Here is an 8495-nt window from a genome sequence, read left to right as displayed (position 1 = left end):
TTCCACATTCGTCAGAGGTAGGGAACCACCTATTCTCCAAGACTGCTTACCTGGATAAGGTGTGTTCAATCAGACAGAAAGTGCAGGAGCAGTGGGTAAAGCACGGATAGCTGACAAGCAAGCAGGGCTGTGGAGCTCAAGGAGCATGGCTTTGGCACTCCACTAGTTACGTATCAAAGGTAGTCTTTCATCTATGCCCTATAATCACTAATGAGAGTCCATTTGAGACTGACTCTATTGGCCAAATCCATAGATTTTGATGTTATACAAGTTACATTGCATCTGGATAGATGCAATGAACATCACACACTGAGATAAAAGTGACACAGTGCTTAGATGTACCCAAACCGCCTCGTATTGACATTTTTTTAGTTTGCTACATGATCAGCCAAATCTCCAAGTTGTCAAGTTGGAGACAATAATGAAATGAATCAAATTGTGTGGAAGAACCTGTTCAACAACATTGAGCTAGTAATGTGGGAAGGTTCCATGGTGTAATGGTGAGCACTCTGGACTCTGAATCCAGCGATCCGAGTTCAAATCTCGGTGGGACCTACTGTTGGCAGGTTGTAGCTTTTCTCGATGCAATGAATGACTCGGTTACTCCACCAACTGGGAGACTCACAGTGGCATTGTCATGGAGCTCATCTTGTTCCAGAAACAGAATACTATGTGCACTAAACACTCATGAAAATTCCAAAAAAACTTAATAACATAATAATCCTTGCTGATCTCTGTCACATAATGCTAAAAACACATTTTGGGCATGAAGTGCGATCCCAGACACAATCCCCAATTCCTCTTTTATAACCCTACCCTAGTTTTCAAGTGCTTCCTTATTTTTGTCATAAGGGTTAGTATTTGAAATATATTAAAAATAGTGTCTGTGTAACACTGTTCACTTTTCCTGTGCACACTTGCTTCATTTGGCAGCATCTGGAGATTCCCTGGTGTATAGGTAAGCACTCTGGACTATGAATCCAGCAATCTGAGTTCAAATCACCATGGGACCTGTTATACTGTAGAATAAATAAAACCAGCTGGACCTTTAAGCTGGCTTGCTGTTCTCAGGTTTTAATGTGCAATAAATGCAGGCAACTTTGGCAACAGTTCTTTCTCTTATGCTCCATTCAATGACTTTAGTACTCTACCAAATGCCGTGGTTCAATTAATATAATGCAGTATTTGGATACTGGTTACCTTTTCTGGAGTTTGCTGAAAAACTGAATGTATATGTTAAAGCTCTATGAATTGATGTCTTGCCAGTAAAGGGCAGAAGAACACCAATACCAGCTGACAGGTGTGTAGTGTCTTAATCAACAAGCTCTTTTTTGCCTGAGACATACCATACTTCACGCATCCATCACTGATGGCCAGGGTAGCAATAAACCGATAAAGAGATAGGCTGATGACGAGTTTGCACATTTGATTTACAATAATTACGCCTAATCTAAATGCTGTCTTTGCGCATTTTTTTTGGAGTACCAAACCAAGCCTGTTCTGTTGTCAGGATGGCCGAGCGGTCTAAGGCGCTGCGTTAAGGTCGCAGTCTCTCCTGGAGGCGTGGGTTCGAATCCCACTTCTGACAAATGTTGTTTTTTAAGGACAACAGCTGACACTTGGAAAACACATTGGATCCATTCTTCCACATTCGTCAGAGGTGGGGAACCACCTAAGGTGTGTTCAATCAGACAGAAAGTGCAGGAGCAGTGGGTAAAGCACGGATAGCTGACAAGCAAGCAGGGCTGTGGAGCTCAAGGAGCATGGCTTTGGCACCCCTCTAGTTACGTATCAAAGGTAGTCTTTCATCTATGCCCTATAATCACTAATGAGAGTCTATTTGAGACTGACTCTATTGGCCAAATCCATAGATTTTCATGTTATACAAGTTACAGTGCATCTGGATAGATGCAATGAACATCACACACTGAGATAAAAGTGACACAGTGCTTAGATGTACCCAAACTGCCTCGTATTGACATTTTTTTAGTTTGCTACATGATCAGCCAAATCTCCAAGTTGTCAAGTTGGAGACAATAATGAAATGAATCAAATTGTGTGGAAGAACCTGTTCAACAACATAAAGCCAGCAATGTGGAAAGGTTCCATGGTGTAATGGTGAGCACTCTGGACTCTGAATCCAGCGATCCGAGTTCAAGTCTCGGTGGGACCTACTGTTGGCAGGTTGTAGCTTTTCTCGATGCAATGATTGACTCGGTTACTCCACCAACTGGGAGACTCACAGTGGCATTGTCATGGAGCTCATCTTGTTCCAGAAACAGAATACTATGTGCACTAAACACTCATGACAAGTCTAAAAAAACTGAAACCGGCACAGAAATGAGGCCAAGCCTGCACGATGGTTTAAAATAAACACACTCTTAGCTAAGTATCCTTGCTGATCTCTGTCACATAATGCTAAAAACACATTTTGGGCATTCCATTCAAGTTTGGGCATGAAGTGCGATCCCAGACACAATCCCCAATTCCTCTTTTATAACCCTACCCTAGTTTTCAAGTGCTTCCTTATTTTTGTCATAAGGGTTAGTATTTGAAATATATTAAAAATAGTGTCTGTGTAACACTGTTCACTTTTCCAGTGCACACTTGCTTCATTTGGCAGCATCTGGAGATTCCCTGGTGTATAGGTAAGCACTCTGGACTATGAATCCAGCAATCTGAGTTCAAATCACGATGGGACCTGTTATACTGTAGAATAAATAAAACCAGCTGGACCTTTAAGCTGGCTTGCTGTTCTCAGGTTTTAATGTGCAATAAATGCAGGCAACTTTGGCAACAGTTCTTTCTCTTATGCTCCATTCAATGACTTTAGTACTCTACCAAATGAAGTGGTTCAATTAATATAATGCAATATTTGGATACTGGTTACCTTTTCTGGAGTTTGCTGAAAAACTGAATGTATATGTTAAAGCTCTATGAATTGATGTCTTGCCAGTAAAGGGCAGAAGAACACCAATACCAGCTGACAGGTGTGTAGTGTCTTAATCAACAAGCTCTTTTTTGCCTGAGACATACCATACTTCACGCATCCATCACTGATGGCCAGGGTAGCAAGTCAAGTCAAGTCAAGTCAAGTGGCTTTTATTGTCATTTCTACTATACACAGTGGTACACAGTACACAGTAGAAACGAGATAACGTTTCTCCAAGAACCAAGGTGCTACAAACAACACAAGCTATAATAAAGTGCATCGAGTGCAACCAAGTGCAAACAGTGCAGACGAAAAAACAGTACAGACGGACAGTGTAGACAGACAACACAAGTAACACAGGACAGGACACAAGACACAAGACCCAAGACAGTGCCGACCAGTAAACCTACTGTATACTATTTTACAGTACAGTACAGTTCAGTTAAGTGTGCTAGGGGTGTTAAAAAAAAGAGCAGCATGTAAACGGTATAGTGCATTTAAATGTCCAGCATGTAAAAAAAGTGCAATTGCATTGGAATGTGCAAAAAAAAAACAGCAGGTAAACAGTGTAGTGCAGTAAATGTAGAATAATAAAAGTAAATAAATAATAAATAAGTGGTGGTGGAATGAGATGAGTAGTGAGTGATGAGAATGTGCTGAGTTCGGTTTGCAGTGTGTTTAAGTTCTATTTCAGTTCTGTGTGTTGAGGAGCCTGATGGCTTGTGGGAAAAAACTGTTGCATAGTCTGGATGTGGTGGCCCGAATGCTTCGGAACCTCTTTCCTGATGGCAGGAGTGTGAAGAGTGTGTGTGATGGGTGTGTGGGGTCGTCCACAATGCTGTTGGCTTTGCGGATGCAGCGTGTGGTGTAAATGTGCATGATAGAGGGCAGAGAGACTCCGATGATCTTCTCAGCTGTCCTCACTATCCTCTGTAGGGTCTTGCGATCCGCGACGGTGCAGTTCCCAAACCAGGCAGTGATGCAGCTGCTCAGGATGCTCTCAATGGTCCCTCTGTAGAACATGGTCAGGATGGGGGGAGGGAGATGGGCTTTCCTCAGCCTTCTCAGGAAGTAGAGACGCTGCTGGGCCTTCTTGGTGATGGAGCTGGTGTTGACTGACCAGGTGAGGTTGTCCGCCAGATGAACACCAAGGAATTTGGTGCTCTTGACTATCTCCACTGAGGATCCATCGATGATCAATGGAGAATGGTCACCCTGTGCTCTCCTGAAGTCCACAACCATCTCTTTAGTTTTGTCAACGTTCAGAGACAGGTTGTTTGCTCCACACCAGGCTGTTAATCGTTGCACGTTGCACCTCCTCTCTGTAGGCTGACTCGTCGTTCTTGCTGATTAGACCCACCACGGTCGTGTCATCAGCAAACTTGACTATGTGGTTTGAGCTGTGCATTGCTACACAGTCGTGCGTCAGCAGAGTGAACAGCAGAGAGCTGAGCACAAAGCCCTGAGGGGCTCCAGTGCTCAGTGTGGTGGTGCTGGAGATGTTGTTCCCGATCCGGACTGACTGGGGTCTCCCAGTCAGGAAGTCCAGAATCCAGTTGCAACTTCAATAAACTGATAAAGAGATAGGCTGATGACGAGTTTGCACTTTTGATTTACAATAATTACGCCTAATCTAAATGCTGTCTTTGCGCATTTTTTTTGGAGTACCAAACCAAGCCTGTTCTGTTGTCAGGATGGCCGAGCGGTCTAAGGCGCTGCGTTAAGGTCGCAGTCTCTCCTGGAGGCGTGGGTTGGAATCCCACTTCTGACAAATGTTGTTTTTTAAGGACAACAGCTGACACTTGGAAAACACATTGGATCCATTCTTCCACATTCGTCAGAGGTGGGGAATCACCTAAGGTGTGTTCAATCAGACAGAAAGTGCAGGAGCAGTGGGTAAAGCACGGATAGCTGACAAGCAAGCAGGGCTGTGGAGCTCAAGGAGCATGGCTTTGGCACCCCTCTAGTTACGTATCAAAGGTAGTCTTTCATCTATGCCCTATAATCACTAATGAGAGTCCATTTGAGACTGACTCTATTGGCCAAATCCATAGATTTTGATGTTATACAAGTTACAGTGCATCTGGATAGATGCAATGAACATCACACACTGAGATAAAAGTGACACAGTGCTTAGATGTACCCAAACCGCGTTGTACCGCGTTGGACAACAGCTGACACTTGGAAAACACATTGGATCCATTCTTCCACATTCGTCAGAGGTAGGGTACCACCTATTCTCCAAGACTGCTTACCTGGATAAGGTGTGTTCAATCAGACAGAAAGTGCAGGAGCAGTGGGTAAAGCACGGATAGCTGACAAGCAAGCAGGGCTGTGGAGCTCAAGGAGCATGGCTTTGGCACTCCACTAGTTACGTATCAAAGGTAGTCTTTCATCTATGCCCTATAATCACTAATGAGAGTCCATTTGAGACTGACTCTATTGGCCAAATCCATAGATTTTGATGTTATACAAGTTACATTGCATCTGGATAGATGCAATGAACATCACACACTGAGATAAAAGTGACACAGTGCTTAGATGTACCCAAACCGCCTCGTATTGACATTTTTTTAGTTTGCTACATGATCAGCCAAATCTCCAAGTTGTCAAGTTGGAGACAATAATGAAATGAATCAAATTGTGTGGAAGAACCTGTTCAACAACATTAAGCTAGCAATGTGGAAAGGTTCCATGGTGTAATGGTGAGCACTCTGGACTCTGAATCCAGCGATCCGAGTTCAAATCTCGGTGGGACCTACTGTTGGCAGGTTGTAGCTTTCCTCGATCCAATGAATGACTCGGTTACTCCACCAACTGGGAGACTCACAGTGGCATTGTCATGGAGCTCATCTTGTTCCAGAAACAGAATACTATGTGCACTAAACACTCATGACAAGTCTAAAAAAACTGAAACCGGCACAGAAATGAGGCCAAGCCTGCACGATGGTTTAAAATAATAATCCTTGCTGATCTCTGTCACATAATGCTAAAAACACATTTTGGGCATGAAGTGCGATCCCAGACACAATCCCCAATTCCTCTTTTATAACCCTACCCTAGTTCTCAAGTGCTTCCTTATTTTTGTCATAAGGGTTAGTATTTGAAATATATTAAAAATAGTGTCTGTGTAACACTGTTCACTTTTCCTGTGCACACTTGCTTCATTTGGCAGCATCTGGAGATTCCCTGGTGTATAGGTAAGCACTCTGGACTATGAATCCAGCAATCTGAGTTCAAATCACGATGGGACCTGTTATACTGTAGAATAAATAAAACCAGCTGGACCTTTAAGCTGGCTTGCTGTTCTCAGGTTTTAATGTGCAATAAATGCAGGCAACTTTGGCAACAGTTCTTTCTCTTATGCTCCATTCAATGACTTTAGTACTCTACCAAATGCCGTGGTTCAATTAATATAATGCAGTATTTGGATACTGGTTACCTTTTCTGGAGTTTGCTGAAAAACTGAATGTATATGTTAAAGCTCTATGAATTGATGTCTTGCCAGTAAAGGGCAGAAGAACACCAATACCAGCTGACAGGTGTGTAGTGTCTTAATCAACAAGCTCTTTTTTGCCTGAGACATACCATACTTCACGCATCCATCACTGATGGCCAGGGTAGCAATAAACCGATAAAGAGATAGGCTGATGACGAGTTTGCACATTTGATTCACAATAATTACGCATAATCTAAACGCTGTCTTTTCGGATTTCTTTGGAGTACCAAACAACCCCCCCTTCTGTTGTCAGGAAGGCCGAGCGGTCTAAGGCGCTGCGTTCAGGTTGCAGTCTCTCCTGGAGGCATGAGTTCGAATCCCACTTCTGACAAACATTGGATTTTAGGGACAACAGCTGACACTTGCAAAACACATTCTCCCACTTTAGTCAAAGGTGGGGAGCCACCTATTCTCCAATGCTGCTTACCTGGATGAATTCATTGACTTTGATGTTATACAAGTTACAGTTCATCTGGATAGATGCAATGAACATCACACACAGAGATAAGAGTGACACAGTGTTTAGATGTACCCAAACTTCCTTGTATTGACAACTTTATAGTTTGCTACATGATCACCCAATCTCCAAGTTGTCAATATGCACACAATAATGAAATGAATCAAATCGTCTGGAAGAAACTGTTCAACAAAAGTAGCCTAACAATGTGAAATGGTTCCATGGTGTAATGGTGAGCACTCTGGACTTTGAATCCAGTGATCTGAGTTCAAATCTCGGAGGAACCTACAGCTGGCTAGTTGTAGGTTTTTTTGCCCCAATGAGTGACTCAGTTACTCCACCAACTGGGAGACACACAGTGGCATTGTCAACGAGCTCATCTTGTTCCAGAGACATAGAGTACTTTGTGCAATCAACACTCATGGCAAGTGTTTAAAGAACTAATACAGGGAGAGAGATGAGACAATGGTTTACGATAGACACACTCTTAAGTAAATATCCTTGCGATTCTCATTCAGATAATGCTAAAAACACATTTTGGGCATGAAGTGCGATCCCAGACACAATCCCAAATTCCTAATTTATAACCCTACCCCTCGTTTTCAAGTGCTTCCCTATTTTTGTGTTTCACCCCAAACAGAGTCATAAGGGCTAGTAGTTGAAATATCTCCCTGTGAAATGCAATAAGCCTTGAAACCCCTGTCAAGCATCAGAGTGTTCAGGACTGCTCAGTAAAACCACAGACTGTTACAACTGTTGTCTGTGTAACACTGTTCACATTTCCAGTGCGCATATTCTTCATTTGGCAGCATCTGGAGATTCCCTGGTGTATAGGTAAGCACTCTGGACTGTGAATCCAGCGATCTGAGTTCAAATTACGGTGGGACCTGTTATAGTGTAGGACGAATAAAACCAGCTCGTCCTTTGAGCTGTGTTGCTGGTCTCAGGATTTAATGTGCAATAAATGCAGGCAACTTTGGCAACAGTTCTTTCTGTTGTGCTCCATTCAATGACTCTAGTACTCTACCAAATGACGTGGTTCAATTAATGTAATGCAATAATTGGATACTGGTTACTCTAAGAACTCTTTTTCTGGAGTTTGCTGAAAAAATCAATGCATATGTTAAAGCTCTATGAATTGATGTCTTCCCAGCAAAGGGCAGAAGAACACCAATACCAGCTGACAGATGTGTAGTGGCTTAATCAACAAGCTCTTTTTTGCCTGAGACATCCCATACTTCACGCATCAATCACTGATGGCCAGGGTAGCAATGAACTGATAAAGAGATAGGCTGATGACGAGTTTGCACATTTGATTCACAATAATTACGCATAATCTAAACGCTGTCTTTTCGGATTTCTTTGGAGTACCAAACAACCCCCCCACCCCCATTCTGTTGTCAGGATGGCCGCGCGGTCTAAGGCGCTGCGTTCAGGTTGCAGACTCTCCTGGAGGTGTGGGTTCGAATCCCTCTTTTGACAAATGTTGGATTTTAGGGACAACAGCTGACACTTGGAAAACACATTCTCCCACATTAGTCAAAGGTGGGGAACCACCTATTCTCCAATGCTGCTTACATGGATGAATTCATAGACTTTGATGTTAT

The 8495-nt window shown here is 42.9% G+C and overlaps 6 non-coding genes across 6 annotated transcripts; all 6 read left to right on the top strand.

Annotated features, from left to right (window-relative positions):
- Positions 1-483: 483 nt before the first annotated feature.
- trnaq-cug (transfer RNA glutamine (anticodon CUG)) lies at positions 484-555 on the top strand. Its single transcript has one exon. It is a non-coding gene; the product is annotated as a tRNA-Gln (tRNA).
- Positions 556-1505: 950 nt separating this feature from the next.
- Positions 1506-1588, top strand: trnal-aag (transfer RNA leucine (anticodon AAG)). Its single transcript has one exon. It is a non-coding gene; the product is annotated as a tRNA-Leu (tRNA).
- Positions 1589-2101: 513 nt separating this feature from the next.
- trnaq-cug (transfer RNA glutamine (anticodon CUG)) lies at positions 2102-2173 on the top strand. Its single transcript has one exon. It is a non-coding gene; the product is annotated as a tRNA-Gln (tRNA).
- A 2447-nt stretch (positions 2174-4620) lies between these two features.
- Positions 4621-4703, top strand: trnal-aag (transfer RNA leucine (anticodon AAG)). The gene has a single exon. It is a non-coding gene; the product is annotated as a tRNA-Leu (tRNA).
- A 917-nt stretch (positions 4704-5620) lies between these two features.
- Positions 5621-5692, top strand: trnaq-cug (transfer RNA glutamine (anticodon CUG)). The gene has a single exon. It is a non-coding gene; the product is annotated as a tRNA-Gln (tRNA).
- A 1411-nt stretch (positions 5693-7103) lies between these two features.
- Positions 7104-7175, top strand: trnaq-uug (transfer RNA glutamine (anticodon UUG)). Its single transcript has one exon. It is a non-coding gene; the product is annotated as a tRNA-Gln (tRNA).
- The last annotated feature ends 1320 nt before the right edge of the window (positions 7176-8495 follow it).

The sequence above is a fragment of the Channa argus genome, unplaced genomic scaffold (genome assembly GCF_033026475.1).
Source record: "Channa argus isolate prfri unplaced genomic scaffold, Channa argus male v1.0 Contig090, whole genome shotgun sequence".
Lineage (NCBI taxonomy): Eukaryota > Metazoa > Chordata > Actinopteri > Anabantiformes > Channidae > Channa > Channa argus.
The sequence above is the reverse complement of the archived record's forward strand: the minus strand, read 5'-3'. Positions and strand labels throughout refer to the sequence as shown.